The 17470-nt window shown below is 34.9% G+C and overlaps 1 pseudogene; it reads left to right on the plus strand.

The window, feature by feature from the left end:
- The first annotated feature begins 3955 nt into the window (after positions 1-3955).
- Positions 3956-7845, plus strand: LOC149545069 (serine--tRNA ligase, chloroplastic/mitochondrial-like; annotated as a pseudogene).
- Positions 7846-17470: the final 9625 nt, after the last annotated feature.

Consider the following 17470-nt stretch of genomic DNA (forward strand, 5'->3'; position numbering starts at 1 on the left):
TTTTTCATATATGAGTCCCTCCAAATTATCCTATACCATAACAAATCAGTGCTAATGGTGAGCCTTATATGCTCTTTAAAATTAAGCTCTCAGGTATTGTTCAACTTCTTAGAATTCTTGAATCTAGTACTTTCATCCTATGGTCAGAGGCCACTTAGATAAAAATAGTAGCAACTTCAGGACTATAAAATACAAAAATTTAATATTTTTTAAGCTTATGCTTTGATATGAACAAGATCTGAACAATGATAAATACATTTTGAATAGAGAAACCAGCCAAAACTTAGAGTAAATTGGATATAAGTAGTAAATAATTTAATTTATCATTAAAAATATCCTGTAATCTCTATTTCATTCTTTGTCCTACTGAAAAACCTATCAGTCATCATGAGAAAGTACCCATAAATGTATATGATCAAGCTTGTGTGCAAAATGAAATTGGGGTTATATAGAAACATCTACCAGTTTAAGCTTTGAAGCCATGGGAGTTGGCACAAAACCCACAATCATCCATATCACAATTTTGAATCAGTGAGAACTTGTAGCATCAAATTATGTTCTTGGCACTAGCAGCTGAAGATTTTGTGCATGGCCACACATCTGTTGACATGCCATGACTCTACAATATTTTTGTTCTCCATCAACAAAGTGTAAAATGGACTTAAAAGTACAACACTTTCTGTGCACCTTGCATGGACTCTAGAAAGGTGTTCTACCAAATGGTTGAAATTTGTTCAATCATATGCAAAACCGTTTTCTTCTATCATTTTTGTAATATAGCATCTGCTTCAAGTGTACCAATCTAGCCCTCTATTGAATGTAACAAATCCATAAATACATTTTCAATATTTCTAATGTATCGATTCCTTTTATACTTATGATGGGAATATATGTTGCATAGATAACAAATGTTTATTAAAATTTTAGGGCCATTGACTCAACGAAGGCCAGGGTTTCCATTAGAACCTAGATTTCTAAAATTTGGTGCTACTTTTGTATATTTACTCTTATAGGGATGCTTAGTAGCACATTCAAAAAAAAATATTTTTCTTGAAATATATTTGGTGTGGTTTTGATCAATGCTATGTGTCTAGTTGTAGTTGGATTTCCTAATATATTACAATTGCTAGCACTGTGATAATCTAGTAAAATTTCAAAACCATACCTTATTTAAGAAGTTTTTTGAATCATTACTATGACTTTGTTGCATTACATCCTTTCCTAGCTACACTTCTACTATGTAAAGAGATAACAAATGGGTAGATTTTCCTTCTACAACAAACTCATTGTCTTCAGGATTAGTGTGTCTTTAATTAAAATATTTTAAGACATAGTGGGTAATAAAATACTTTTTGCTTTCTATTGCTGGGAAATAGCATATTGATACTCAAGATATGGTTAAAATTGGCTTTGGTTGACAATAGTAACAAAGTTATTTTTGGCAAAGTTGGAAATGCTTGAGTGTCTTTTGGTGTGTAGTGTTAACTAGTGGTTCCATTGGGGGCATTAGCTAATCTAGAAGAAATATAGGATCAATGATGGTGATTCCCTATATTAAGTTGCACACAAGATCCTCCAAGTTCGAAATGCTTCAGTGTCTTTTGGTGTGCAGTGTTAACTAGTGGTTCCATTGGGGGGTGTTAGCTAATCTTGAAGAAATATAGGATCAATGATGGTTATTCCCTGTATTAAGTTGCACACAGGATCCTCCAATTTTCAATTGATTGATTGCAACAAATAAAATATTGCTCTTTCTATGTATTCAAATAAGGAATTTAGTTGAACCAACCAAGAAATGTATTCAAGAAACACTTGTGTCCTGATTCAAATTCCAAGAGAACTCAACCAATTTTGTTCCCACTTTAGTAGATATCCCCTTTCACGTCCTCCCTTGCCTCTCTAATTAAGTGATACTTGCAGAAGTTGCCTATCCTAAGAAATTGAGCCATGGGGATTACACTATTGCCTTAAAATTTAATAATAAACTAGGTGTTCCAACTATTCATATATCTGCTATTGATATAGATTTGGAAATGGTCCTTACTATCAAGATAATTGGAATGGATATTGGATGTGAACATTGATTATGAAGAAAATGCCTACCCGAATCAACTCAGAGCAGCAACCTGATAAGGCATAATAAGCTTGTCTCCGAAAGAGGAATAATAGTTAAGGAAATGCAAGGCTTAACTAATTTGATAGCATTGTAGAAGCATTCGAGCCTATTCAAGCTTCTTATAAAGAATCAACTCAGAGCTATTCAAGAAGATAGTATTGTGGAAAATATCAAACTTAAACACCTAAACGAGTCAACCAAAGCCATTCAGAACTGATTTGATACCAAAGAAAAGAGAATCAAAGAATTAACTTGCAAGGAACTCCAACTAAATGCTTTTCATACCAAACACCAATGCTATAGAACTATAAAATAAATAACTAGATGAAGAATTTTCAAGCGAAAAGACAAAGCTAAGCCCAAACTTAAGCCTTGATCATCCTTCAGAATGCATGTATGGATTCAAAAGAATTATTTTTTAGTTCTTTGTGATAGTGCATGATGGTACCTTTAGAATATTAACTATTTTAGGCTAAGACTAGAACACAGGCCACTGCAATATTTTGAGTCTAACATATTTAAATGACCAATGATGCCTATGATTATGGTAGAATTGTCAATGGATATGTTTTACATCTCCAAAGTAGGTTTTTTTTAATGTGTATAACCCCTTACTTTATCTTTGGGCATGACTATTTTTGATGTTTAGATCTTGATATTGTTGTAACCCTATTCTGATAACATACAAAATGTTGAACCTTGAAAGGAATTTGGAAGTTTTTGGAATCCAAAGTCGGCACTTTGTAATTTGTATATGAATTTGTCTAGAAGTCAAGCCCTTCGATGAAGCTATAAATCATTTAGAGTATCTCAATAATCATTAAACCTTGTCCAAAAACTATTTTTCCCAAATTTTTAGCAAATTAAATCTAAAGCCTTTTGTAGTCAAAAAATGGGCTCCAAAATGTTTAGTTTTTTTTAGCAAAATACAAAAAGAAATTAGTTGTGAGGACTTGCAGGAGAAATACAGAGACAAACTTGCAGATTATAATGATGGACTAAATTAGAGAAATGAAAGGAATGTCAACCAAAGAAGAACAAAATTATAAGTATTCCAATCCACCTTCAATCCATGGAATGATTTTAAAACCCTAAGCAAAAGAGATGGAACAACAATGTCCAGTATAGCCACAAAAATTAGCACTGAAACAACTAGAAGAGATCCCAAAATTAGCAAAGAAAACCATCATCTCTACCCTTACCATATTTTGGCTCATCCACAATGACCATACATAGTAGATTCCTAATTCTTGAGTGTCCCTCTCACATTTTTGTAGAAGTTTCTCATAATAATGAAGTAGGGCACAAAATTGACCTTTTTACATTTTAACATATGAAGCCCGTTTTGGTCAAAATTTTGACCAACAGAAGCATGGATTTTTAAAAAAAAGCTATTTCTCCTTGTAAATTTTGACCAATCTAAAATATTTTAATAGATGGTAAAAAATTTTGGTCTAAATTTTTTGTTCCTTATCAAGATTTTTAATCATGTAGTTTCGAATAGGAGTGGTTAAGAATATCCATCTCTCACAAGCCTAAATAATCTACTTCACACTCACTACATCTAGGTGATGATCACAGAAATGAAACATTATGACTTCTTGAGAGCTCAACTGTGACAATACTACTCTAATTCAAGTGCAATTAACAAGCCAACTTAGCTTGTTACCTCATTTGCAAAACCTTCATAAAGTGTTGTGTCCTATGAAACATTGATTATAGAGTTTTTCAGATCATTCATTAACAAGTAGGTTGATTTTTAAGCTTGTAATTTTTAGATCCCTCAAATATCTAGCAATAGCTCAGAAAGAAAATGGAACTTTTGTTGACCATGTATTTATGGTGCAGGTCAGTGGCTCAAAGTTCTATTACCTAAAAAATGAGGCTATTTTATTGGAGATGGGACTCATTAACTGGGCTCTGTCAAAACTCACAAGAAGAGGATATGTGCCTTTGAGTACCCCTGATATTATTTGGGCATTTGTTCTTGAAAAGTGTGGCTTTCAACCCTGGGCAGAGAATACCCAGGTGTTAAATACTCTTATGATACAAAATTCTATTGATAGAACAATTTCTATCATTAATAATTTATTTTCTTAGTTGTCCTTTTTATATGTTCCAAGTTTCAAGTCATAAATCATTGGAGTTACAAGAAGATCAAAGGTTTAAAGATAAGATGGTGCATTTGAAAATTTGAATCACCATGATATAGATATACTAATTTTGTTTTGAGAAAGTATATTCTATATATGGAACGAACCAGTGTTTAGCAGGAACCTTAGAGATCCCAGTAGGGGGAATACACATGGATCTCATTGTAGCTGACACACTCTTGCCAATAAAACATGTTGATTTTTCACATTGCTTCCACACAGAGGCTAGTGTTGGAGGCTATGCAACAAGGTATGATTGTATTTTTTTTTTTGGAAGTGTCACTCTCTTGAGTAAATGTAAGTGTACATTTTTTCTGCTATATTAGTTTTTATTGCATTACATCAACGTTGGAAACTATGATTGCATTAAATAAAAGGTAATCTATTCCATCCAACATGTGTTTCTTGAAATATGAAAAAACTATTCAACTAAACAAAATTTTTGTAACTTGTATGTACTCCATTCTAATAATAAATGTGGTTTGAGGTTCTTGAAAGAGCCAATGTTTAGATTCAGTATATTACAAGATACTCATTAATGCTGTTTAGGATTGATAATGCTATGTGGAATGGTGTCCAAAATGTTTGGTAAAGTCACTATTATCTACATAATGGAGACCATTGAACATGTAGAATCAACAATTTCTTGAGTACTTTGATTTGTATAATACCACATAAAATGTATGGTCAGATTATATTCTACTAATATCTTGCAACTATGTCAAGTTGAAAAGAAATGCATGCTCAAAGGAAACTATATTTCATATTGGAAAATAGAACATGCTTTCAAGTTAGTACATGTCAATAAACCTCCCTAGCTGAAGGTCTGATCTCTCTTGGCAGGATAGGTTGATGTCCCTAGTTCTTGTAAGGGACTTGATTCCCTCTTCATGAACCCTTACATGTATACTTTAATGGAGGTTGGTAGTACTTTTGGATGAGTGTCAATAATTTTTTTTTCATGTTAAGGTTTGAGCTCATTATTTGGGGAGTATATCCCTCTAATGTGTGTATTTCATTAGTCATTAAGGTTGTCAAAAATATTCACTCAATTTCAAGAGTGACCTTTCTTATGCTAATACATGTTGTTCTGACTATTTTTATTATTTTAATTGTTGGCTAAGGTATTTTATTAGATGACTATACATCTTTAAATGTAATAGTTAGGTTTAAATTGACAACTATTGGTCCTTAAAATGACACTAATGCTATCACAAAAAGGGAACATTTATGAAAGACACTCCCTGTATCACTTGCATTGTAAATGGAAACCTCTAGAATAAGGCATTAATTGTTATATACTAATGCAATCATTTTGGTCTGAATTGTTATTCTTTTTTTTTCTACCATGACTTATTATCTTCTAGTGGGGTAGGATTTTTTATGGTTACATCATTGTGCGCATGTCATTGTGAGCTCATCCCCCATACATGGTTCCCCCATAGCTTCTTTAATGTGTGGACAAAGGCAATGGAAATGGATTCTTAGCCTGTGAAGTGAAACTTCATGATTCCATTCACTTGCCTCTACTCCACTAGACTAAAATAGCAGTGCTTGGAGGAGAGCACCAATGTGTTCCAACTCTCTTATAGTTGCATGACACGTGCATTCATTGAGTTTGAACCGATCCTCTCTTGCAATTATAACTAGTTAAAAGTGCAAGAGGATTTCTTCATTCATCACTTTCCCTTAACCTGTCTGGATATATGAGTCATTCAATTTTAGCGAAAACAATTATTTTTGTAATTAGACATACTATGTTTTATGCCTTCATTCTTATTTCTTTATATACTAAGTTGTGCCCACTATCCACAAATAGAATATTGGTGATAGATGATTGAGACTCCAAGCCATAATGATGAAAAGATACCATGGTTACACACTGCTTTGTTGTTTGAAATGATTCATAACTAACAATAATAGATCTATGTTATATAGATTCCTCAGCTCCTTCTGGTGAGTGATTAGTGAACTGGATTTTATTTGAATTTCTATTGCCTAAAGTATAGCTATTTTTTTTGGGTTGTTGGGTAGGGGTTTGTACCGTGTCCATTAGTTTAGTAAGGTTGAAATTTTTGTGATATGTCATCCAGAGGAAAGTAAATTATTCCTTGAGGAGCTAATTAGCATTGAGGAAGATCTCTTTTCTTCACTTGGATTACACTTCAAGTGAGTTGGAAATCTTTGGCTATTTAATTGATTATACAGCATAATTTTTTTGATTTTTGATTTTACAATTTTTTATTTTAAGCAGGTTCCCCCATAGCTTCTTTAATGTGTGGACAAAGGCAATGGAAATGGATTCTTAGCCTGTGAAGTGAAACTTCATGATTCCATTCACTTGCCTCTACTCTACTAGACTAAAATAGTAGTGCTTGGAGGAGAGCGCCAATGTGTTCCAACTCTCTTATAGTTACATGGCACGTGCATTCATTGAGTTTGAACCCGATCCTCTGTTGCAATTATAACTAGATAAAAGTGCAAGAGGATTTCTTCATTCATCACTTTCCCTTAACCTGTCTGGATATATGAGTCATTCAATTTTAGGGAAAACAATTATTTTTGTAATTAGACATACTATGTTTTATGCCTTCATTCTTATTTCTTTATATACTAAGTTGTTCCCACTATCCACAAATAGAATATTGGTGATAGATGATTGAGACTCCAAGCCATAATGATGAAAAGATACCATGGTTGTGCACTACTTTTTTGTTTGAAATTATTCATAACTAACAATAATAGATCTATGTTATATAGATTCCTCAGCTCCTTTTGGTGAGTGATTAGTGAACTGGGTTTTTTTTGAATTTATATTGCCTAAAGTATAGCTTTTTTTTTTGGGTTGTTGGGCAGGGGATGTACCATGTCCATTAGTTTAATAAGGTTGAAATGTTTGTGATATGTCATCCAGAGGAAAGTAAATTACTCCTTGAGGAGCTAATTAGCATTGAGGAAGATCTCTTTTCTTCACTTGGATTACACTTCAAGTGAGTTGGAAATATTTGTCTATTTAATTGATTATACAACATAATTTTTTTGTTTTTTTATTTTACAATTTTTTATTTTAAGCAGGACTCTAGACATGCCTTCTGAAGACTTAGGTGCACCAACATACCACAAGTATGATGTGGAGTCATGGATGCTAGGTCTAGGGTGGTATGGTGAGGTATACCCTAAATTGTAATGCCATTCAACAAGGACAATATTTGATTGGTAGATAGGAAAAAAAAATGCCTCTACAAATATCCATAATAATTATACAAATTTTCTTATTTTCAGATATCCAGTGCATCAAACTACACAGGTTACCAAAGTCATCAACTTAATATTCGGTTTCGACCTATAAGTGCAGAATCAACTCTTTTAGTGGCTATCAAGCCCAAGAAAGGGAAAACCCTATTGCCACCATTGCAGTTCATACATACGTTAAATGCAACAGCTTGTGTTGTACCTAGAATGATTATATCCATACTTGAAAATTTTTAGCAGGAAGATGGGTCTGTAATTGTTCCAAATTTTTTGAAACCATTCATGGGTGGTGTTGAAGTCATATATGCAAAGTCGAAACAATAAAGCAATTTCCTAGATGTGAAGATAATTTTGTGATAGTTTTTTGAACCATTATTTCTGAGCAGGACCTCAGATTTAGCTACTCAGTGTATGAAATCTTTTCCACCTCATACATTTTAGTACTCATCTTTCTTGACCTTAGTAATCCTCAAATGGTAGGTTGACTATACATTTATTGGGATAAGTTGTAGGTAGGTGTCTTAAATACATTTTTGCATTGCTTACTTGATCTGTTGGTAACTTAAATATCCAAAAAGGTGTAAAATGGTGTTCTTTGAACATTCATTTTGTTCAAATGAAATTTAGAGGGGAGATTATCCCAATACTACAAACTATAAATAAGAGAAGATGTAAATACAATATGCTGTGTACTACATCACACTTTGAAAAGGGAGGGCATTCTTCTTCAAAAGATCATATTGATAATGATATAGTACATTGCACAAACAACATGAGGATATTTAACAGTAGCAAGTTCTCATTTATTTTTTAATTTATTTTTACATTGGGGTGTCCCCGTGACCTTAGCCCAATGATGACTAGTGACCGGTGTGAGCTTAGGGTGAGACTAGCCCCCCATAGGTGTAGAGTAGCCATAGGCAAGGCACTCTCACCATTTGAACCTAGAGGTGGAATCAAACTCAAGACCATGAGGGTGACCCATGACTTCAAGCCTATCTGTCTACTATGTGCACTAGGGGTCACCCCTTACAAGTTCTCATTTATTATGAAGAAAGTCAACAAACTACTTCCATAAATATTCTTGATTCATATGGAAGGAAAAATACTTTGAGGAGGCCATTTTACTGTAATAGGTGTTTGTCTAGTAAGAAATAATTATAGTTTGAGACAAAAGAATTTGAAACAAGATCAAGGGAGAGTTGGTAGTATTTTTTTTAAAGAGTCTCATGAAAATGCCAAGAATCCTAATGATGTCAAAATGATGGCAGTGAAAAACAAAAAAATGTCCAAAGGTACAATCAAATAATGTCAAATCAAAACAGAAAATTGCTCTTGGAATAAGAGGCAATCCTGTGAATAACACTATATTTGCAAGAATAATGTAGGTGCACATATGTTAAATTCACATTGGAATGGTTAGGATTTTATTTGTGATCTTGATGGTAATTTTTAACAATGGAGTTCAAGAGATTGGACTACTCATTCTCTGTTTAGTATGAACTATTCTCAAGAACTGGTCAAGTTATTTATCAAGGAAGCTTATGAAAAGTTCATTTCTTGTTAAATATTCAAAGAGTGACTGTTGAGTGACCTTAATAGTTAATTGCTTTCGTGTTTGCTAATTACAGAAAGGGTGATTATCAATACCAACACATGTTATCAAAGGGTCCAAAAGAACAATATGATAAGAATATGTTTGAAATGAGCTAGATACATATTTGAAACATTGATAAAAGCAACTGACAACTATTTGGTATTATGCTAGTGTTTAGGAAATGTATAAAAAAGTATATTTAAAAACTATGTTGTAGGATGGTATGTTCACTTGATTATGTAGTTTTAATTAATCTGAACGACTGAAGGAAATCATAAATTAGAAAGTATAAAAAGAGCTCCTTGTCTTCCAACTATGCATACTTTATCCAACAAGCCCATGCCAAAGCCTCACTTGTTTTATGTTGAATAATGATCTTTGATGGCTCATGAATGCTTAACTAGGTCAGTAAGAGTGATGACCATAAAAATGCAAAATTTCTCCTTTAAGACAAAGGATCCACTTTTCAATATCACCTGGTAAACCCTATAATAATCAATTTACAAACACCCATTAAGTTAAGCTCTCTTCAACTACTATTCTAGATTGCTACTTCTAATTTAGGAAAACAATCTTGTTTTTTTGCATCTGATTCAAGAACTTATTGACCAAATCAACTTTATGAATTATGTTTATAGTCTTTGAACTATCTTGAAGCAACTTATCCAGCTTTATATACAATATTGGAAGAGTTTATGTCAGAACTTCTTTAAGTTAAATAGACTACTTCCAAACAAGGAGTTTTCACATTAAATGGATGATTTAAACACAACAACTATACTATTTTACCTTTTAATAAAAGCGGAAGCAGATGCAATACTCTTGTATGCGGATAGGCAAGGGCCTCTATATGAGAAAAGAATGCCCAATGGCCTAATTCATTCTCATTCGGAAGAAAATGCATTGCAGCTTGAGGACCAGTTATCCTAATCTCATGTGTGCTATGTTGATGAGAATGAGAAATAAGTATCTGACATAGGCTATGGTCAACCACCCGAACGCTATTCACTCTCACTAGTCGGTCATAGCTGGTATTGAAAGAATGGTTCCACACTAGGCCAAGTCGACATAGGACACCTGTAAGAAAATTTTTTCATGGGCAAACCCTATGAGAAATGCCAATCTGATATCTGCACTCACCAAACTCTAGAAAACATGAGCAAAAAAGACACAATTTCATCCTGCCTTCCCAACCATATCCAAGATCAAAAAATGTGGGCAAACACATTTGGCATTCACTCACCAAAGTTTAGAAAACACGGGCAAATAGTTGGCATTTCTAGTCTTTGCATTGACTTTGTGTATGAAATGTCCCCTTTTCTGATTTTATATGGTATTTCACACCTCTAATCAGATTTTCAAAATCAAACAACTGCTATCACAAAGATCCACCAAATTTCTCAAGAAACCCCAAATCGGGTATGCCGAAAATAGTGCCAAAAAGCTTCACAGCTTCACCTGTTATTAATAAATCTGAAAGTGGAAATTTTTACAAAAATTTCAGCAGCATAACAGCCTACAAAATGACATTTCCAGATCTATATAGCCTTTACACAACAGCTCACAAATGTAGGACAAAAACTATGCTCATCGGGCTCCCGAAATTAACACAAAATGCCCAGAAACACCACAAAAACACTAATAAACTATCTCAAAAGTTTAATCACGTCCCAATACATATATTCAGCTCTATTTTAATAGCTTAAATACTGAAATAAAGTAGCAACCAAAACTGATATGAAATGCTCAACTGAAAACACCAAACTCATGCAAAAAACACACCCAAAAACCCACAAATCTACACTGTTCAGCACAAAGGTAAACTCTGTATGAGCATGCACATGGAATGGCTTCAAACTCCCATCATTAGCCTTCTTGGAAACCTGCAAACTCCCATTCTTGGGTCTCCCTAGAAACCTACAAACTCCCGTTCTTGGGTCTCCTTCTCCACAGGTTTGGCAGCCTCTGAAGAATAACAAAGAATGAGCGAAAATCAAGTCTGGAATGAGCCCAAAATGCCTCCAAACCCCTTAAAAGAGGGCATAACTGTAACTGATGTCCAAGAGAGGTTAATGAAACATATTTTAATAATAATTTTCATTTATTAGTCCAACGGTTTCCAAAGATTAACCCCCTTTTTCTGAAACTTCACTTTCTTGGGCCTGCCTGCCTTAGCAAAGATTATTATTTTTAATTATTTAAAAAGGGGACATGACAAGTCCTCCCCTCCCAATCATTGCTTGTCCTCAAGAAATGGCTGAACAATAAACCAATCAATCCACCTGGATCCCAAATGTAGTCATGAACTATACTACTACCAATTAACACAGGCTCCTGCAATATCCTCTGCAATATGACCAAGAGGAATCCATAATCAAATTGACAATTATAGCTCAACCAAACTCCAAAATCACCACTACCACAATCAAAAACCCATGAGGCACAAACTCTTAGAACATCAGAACCCAAGTAAAGTGGACAAATCAAACTACCAACATAGTAAATACCATCAACGCATCTCACTGGCCTATATGGAATGTACAATCCAACTCTGCAACAATGGTGAACCCTCTCGAATGAAACTATACCAAGTATGGAGAATCCACACACTGTACAACTCCTGCAGTCAACACAACTCTGCAAATCATCGGCCACTATCTCATAACCATAACTCCCATACACTGTTGATGGTGAAAAGACAGTACAAGATAAAGAGTAAGAAATGGAATCCAAACCAAATTTGTCTGCCATCAACTCCTCAGCACAAGGATCAAATGCTAACTGATGTACATACCCTGCAATATAATGTTGATAAAAAAAACCAACCTTAGTCAACAGCTCACCATGAAGAAGTGATACAACCCACTGTGATTGATCACCAGCTAAGTCAAGAGATGTCATAGCCAAAGGAGTAGAATCAATAACAACACCTGCTAAAGCATCACTCCAAAACTCCTGCTCTAAGTCATGTATTATCAACCTGTCAATTGCAGGACCTATCACCATGTCATGCCCATCACAACTCTCATCCTGAGGCATCAAACTATCCCATAACTGATGATAAGCACTAGGAACCAAAGTACATCTCTGTATCATCATCTCATCAACATGGTCATCAAAGGTAGATAGATGAGCATACCTCATAGTGTAATGCCGATAGAATGCACCAATCTCAATTAGTGGCTTAGACTGCAATCCAGATGTAACTAACTGCAATCGATCATTAACCAAGTTGGAACTAACTACTACCTCTGAAGACATTGCGAAGGGAGTAGTATTACTAGTAGGAACCATGCCAACTATCAGCTCACCAACATCACACATGGTCTTTGATACAACATCTCTAGTCTTCGTGCCATTAGTACTAGAGGTCACCACCATGTCAGGCACACCACAAAAATCTGCTACAGCACCCAACTCAATTGAACCTAACTCTAGTGGGAATGAACCTGATATGCCAATGTTAGTATCAAGGATGGATGCATCCCCATCTCCACTATCTCTAACAATCTCGGCCATGGACATCCTCGGATCACCAAACACCACAGCTTGTGACTGTATAGCATTAGGTAAAGACTGTAGTCGCTCTAACTCCATGGTCACCTTAGCCAAATGAAACTGTGACTCCTTGAGAGCCAATTGTGTACTCTCAAGAATCTCAGAAGTCACCTCAAGCTGCTCAGTAAGATCACTCACCTCATCTTCCTTGGCCAACAATGCATCATATGTTGTACTGCCCCACTCCATAAGATAATCTCTGTCGGCTACCAACTGCATATAATTTTGTCTCAAAATTTGAATAGCCTCCCATAAAGAGTGGATCTCTGTCAAGGAAAGATAACTTCCTCCCTGCTCATCACTAGTAGGAGAACCCCATCCATAAATTGCTAACAACTGACGAGCAGCATCGAAATGTTGGCAAGTGATAGCAATGTCTTGGTCACTAACTCTCAACTGATTAGACATATGATGGAACTGGCTTGATTGTCTCCTACAAACCTCCTCTGATGCACTGTCTGAAGGAGTGTCCTCAAAGTTACTAGTCTGTAGAGTATTACCATCCATATCTTGTGAATCAAATCTAAAGCTCATATCAACATACGGAGTATCAAAAACATTAGCATTGTTGTCCAACTCCTCTCTACCCAAGGAAACTAAGTCTTCAAAACTGCCCATTGCATCCTTCTGGATGTCATCAATGCCAATATGATCCTGGGACTCATCTATACACACTGCCAAATATGAAATATCATCAACACATTCCAGCAAGTATGGCCGACTGGATATATGAGCAAAGCCCAACATTGGTGTATAAAAACTAATACCAACATCAGACAAGATACTGGCACAAGAAAAGACAACACCATGTAATCTGCTAATCAAATCCATGATAGCACCTAAACAAACACTGCTACCAAAAAGTGTTAAAGATCTCCAGTCAACTGAATCCCAAATGCCAATATAACAATCTCGAGTCCATATCCGTAAACTAGAATCAACTGGTAACTCAAGCAAACTCCTCACCTAAGTAATATGACCAATACCAACTAACTCCACATACCTGTCATGATGAGATAATGAAGTCACACTACTATCTTTGTTCACCTTCAGCTGGCTGGACAAATCATGTGAAGTACTACCAGCCTCAACCTCATGTGATGAAGCATCTAACTGTGTCTGGTACTCTTTCTCAGCAAAGTCATGAATGCTCAATGTCTGCTCATCTCTACCAGGTATCTCACCATCCTGCACAACAACATCCTCATAATCATCATCTGAACCCACTACACTATAGTCACTGCCTATTGTAACTATACCATCTTGAATACCTGTGGCATCACCCTTTGACGACCTGTAAACAATTGTCTCAATTTGAGTATCAAGTTGACTATTACTATCAATCTGTGTGATATCCTTTCCCACCACCTCCTATGGTAGAGTAGAATATGAGACCTCTACCTTGCTATCAGCTAGTTTCTCAAACTCCTCATGCAAGTTCTTGGGAATTGTGTCATCTGTCCTGTGAGAAAATCTACCAAATAGAAATCCAGTCAACTTATCCACCTTAGCTGGGTCAGATAACATGTCATTTATACGGTGGTGCTCAACCAACTGTTTAGACATGTCATGGCTTATTTTCATAAGTTTATCTCGAATGTCTAAATAACCATCCTTTCTACTATTTTGACTCTGGCTATCAATTGTCCAAGATCGTTCCCTCTAAGACTCTGTACTATACCTGTCCATTCTGGATAAAGTAGAGTGTAACCCCAATAGGATATAACTTATTCAAGCACTAAGAACTAACATGAAAATGATTAGAAGTAGCATGCAACCATATATTTGGACATGCAACTGATTAGAAGCAACATGCAATCACCAAATTATGACATGCAAGATATGGGTAGTTGTCAAAACTGACATGCAAACTTCTACAACCACCAAATTCACCAAGAACTAACATGCAAATGATTAGAAGTAGCATGAAACCATAGATTTGGACATGCAACTTATTAGAAGCAACATGCAACCACCAAATTATGACATGCAAGATCTAGGTAGTTGTCAAAACTGACATGCAAGATCTGGGTACTTGTCAAAACTGAAATGCAAACTTCTACAACCACCAAATTCACCAAGAACTAACATGAAAATTATTAGAAGTATCATGAAACCATAAATTTTGACATGCAGCTGATTAGAAGCAACATGCAATCATAAATTATGACATGCAAGATTTGGGTAGTTCTCAAAACTGAAATGCAAGATCTGGGTAGTTGTCAAAACTGACCTCCAAACTTCTACAAACCCTCAGGCTGGCAAGATCATGTCTCTGATACCACTGAAATGTCCCCTTTTCTGATTTTATATGGTATTTCACACCTCTAATCATATTTTCAAAATCAAACAACTGCTATCACAAAGATCCACCAAATTTCTCAAGAAACCCCAAATCGGGTATGCCGAAAATAGTGCCAAAAAGCTTCACAGCTTCACCTGTTATTAATAAATCTGAAATTGGAAATTTTTAAAAAAATTTCAGCAGCATAAAAGCCTACAAAATGATGTTTCTAGATCTATATAGCCTTTACACAACAGCTCACAAATGTAGGACAAAAACTATGCTCATCGGGCTCCCGAAATTAACACAAAATGCCCGGAAACACCACAAAAACACTAATAAACTATCTCAAAAGTTTAATCACATCCCAATACATATATTCAGCTCTATTTTAACAGCTTAAAGTCTGAAATACAGCAGCAACCAAAACTGATATGAAATGCTCAACTAAAAACACCAAACTCATGCAAAAATCACACCCAAAAACCCACAAATCTACACTATTCAGCACAAAGGAAAACTCTCTATGAGCATGCACATGGAATGGCTTCAAACTCCCATCCTTAGCCTTCTTGGAAACTTGCAAACTCTCATTCTTGGGTCTCTCTGAAAACCTACAAACTCCCGTTCTTGGGTCTCCTTCTCCACAGGTTTGGCAGCCTCTGAAGAATAACAAAGAATGAGCGAAAATCAAGTCTGGAATGAGCCCAAAATGCCTCCAAACCCCTTAAAAGAGGGCATAACTGTAACTCACATCCAAGAGAGGTTAATGAAACATATTTTAATAATAATTTTCATTTATTAGTCCAACGGTTTCAAAAGATTAACCCCCTTTTTCCGAAACTTCACTTTCTTGGGCCTGCCTGCCTTAGCAAAGATTATTATTTTTAATTATTTGAAAAGGGGACATGACAGTGTAATTTGATGTTGGTCAAAATTTTGACCAAAGGGGGGGGGGAATTTTTTTTTGCGACCAATGTGGGAATGATAAAATAAAAAATAAAGAGGATTCATAGCATTTTAAAAAAAAAATTGTAGGAAAATGGATGCAAATGTACTAGTGCCACTACACTTTAAAACAATATGAGATTTTAATAAGGAATACTCCAGTGCTACATTAAAACTAGATCTTAGGTTGTTTGAAATGGTAGTTTGAAGGAAAAATAGGTCATAGATTAGGTCTATACATAAAACAAAGTAGGTTACTTTTAAAAGGAAAAGATAAAATAGACGTGAGTTAAATAACATAGATTTACATTGCATCTTGAGTAATCCAGATTCAAAAAGGATGAAGAGGAAATATGTGCCTAAATAAAAATGCAGTCCTAAAAGATCATCAAGAAGGAGTTGAGGATGCTACTAAGAAAAATAGTGCGAACACCCACAATTTTGCCAATTTGCAATAGAATTCTTCATCTCAGGTCCACTTGATTCTAGAAAATAACTATTAGCTACTCCCTACCAGAGATCATGTTCACCAATTACTACAAAATTAAAAAAAAGTTTAGATTTTATTAATGGGGGGCCAAAGCAATGCAAGTTTTTCTTTCTAAACTAGCATTGTTTTATGAAGTTGAATGGCTAGTTACTAATTTACAGAAAAAAGATTAGCACCCTAACTAGAATCAGTCTAAGGTTCCATCATGCAGATCCATGTTGTCTAGAAGGAAAAGGGAAGCATCAGTGGTGCATCCAATTTGTGTTGAGCTTGTTTTGTAATTCACCTAAAAATGAAAGAATGACACAACCTTGATTGGGAGAAATTTTGTTACCTGTTAGCTGAAAATAAAATCATTTCAGCAAGCAAGGGTGCAAGGCTTGTTAAATTTTTATGTGTTTCTCAAATAGATTATGTGGATTGCCAAGCAAAAGCATCATATATGAGGTCTGAACATGATACAAACTATGCCACTTTTCAAAGAAAATATTTAAATCACACAGATCAATATTATATGCAAAGCAATCTAGATCTAGAAAAGATGAAGACAAAAGATATGTTTAATTAATTAACATAGACCTAAAAGATACTAATAGAGTATTTGAAGATGATTTTCAGAAAAAGGGTGCAAATGCACATGATTTTTCTAGTGCACACAATAAATCTTATAGTCAGTTATGTTTGAAGTTAGAAAACAACTATCGGCTACTAATTGCTGAAGATAATGTTCACCAATTACTACCACATTGAATCACATGCTTTTCTTTTATTAATGAAAACAACACAATTTTTCCTTTCTAAATTAGTATCCTTTCTTAAATTTGGATATCCTGTAATTTTTTGTGAAGACAGAGTTAGTGCCCTTATAGGAACCGATGTGAGTTGCCATCATGCAACCCACTTTGTCTAGAATAAAAGACAAAGCATTTATGCTACATCCAATTTGTGCTCGACTAGTGAAATACACCTCTACCATGGATATAAAGCACAATGAGAATGAGAGAAATTTTTTTACCTGTTACTTGAAAATAAAACCAGTTGAGGAGGCAAGGGTGCATGAGTTGTCAAAACT

The sequence above is a fragment of the Cupressus sempervirens genome, chromosome 8 (genome assembly GCF_028749045.1).
Source record: "Cupressus sempervirens isolate cs-2001-9-10 chromosome 8, ASM2874904v1, whole genome shotgun sequence".
In the NCBI taxonomy this organism is placed as follows: Eukaryota; Viridiplantae; Streptophyta; class Pinopsida; order Cupressales; family Cupressaceae; genus Cupressus; species Cupressus sempervirens.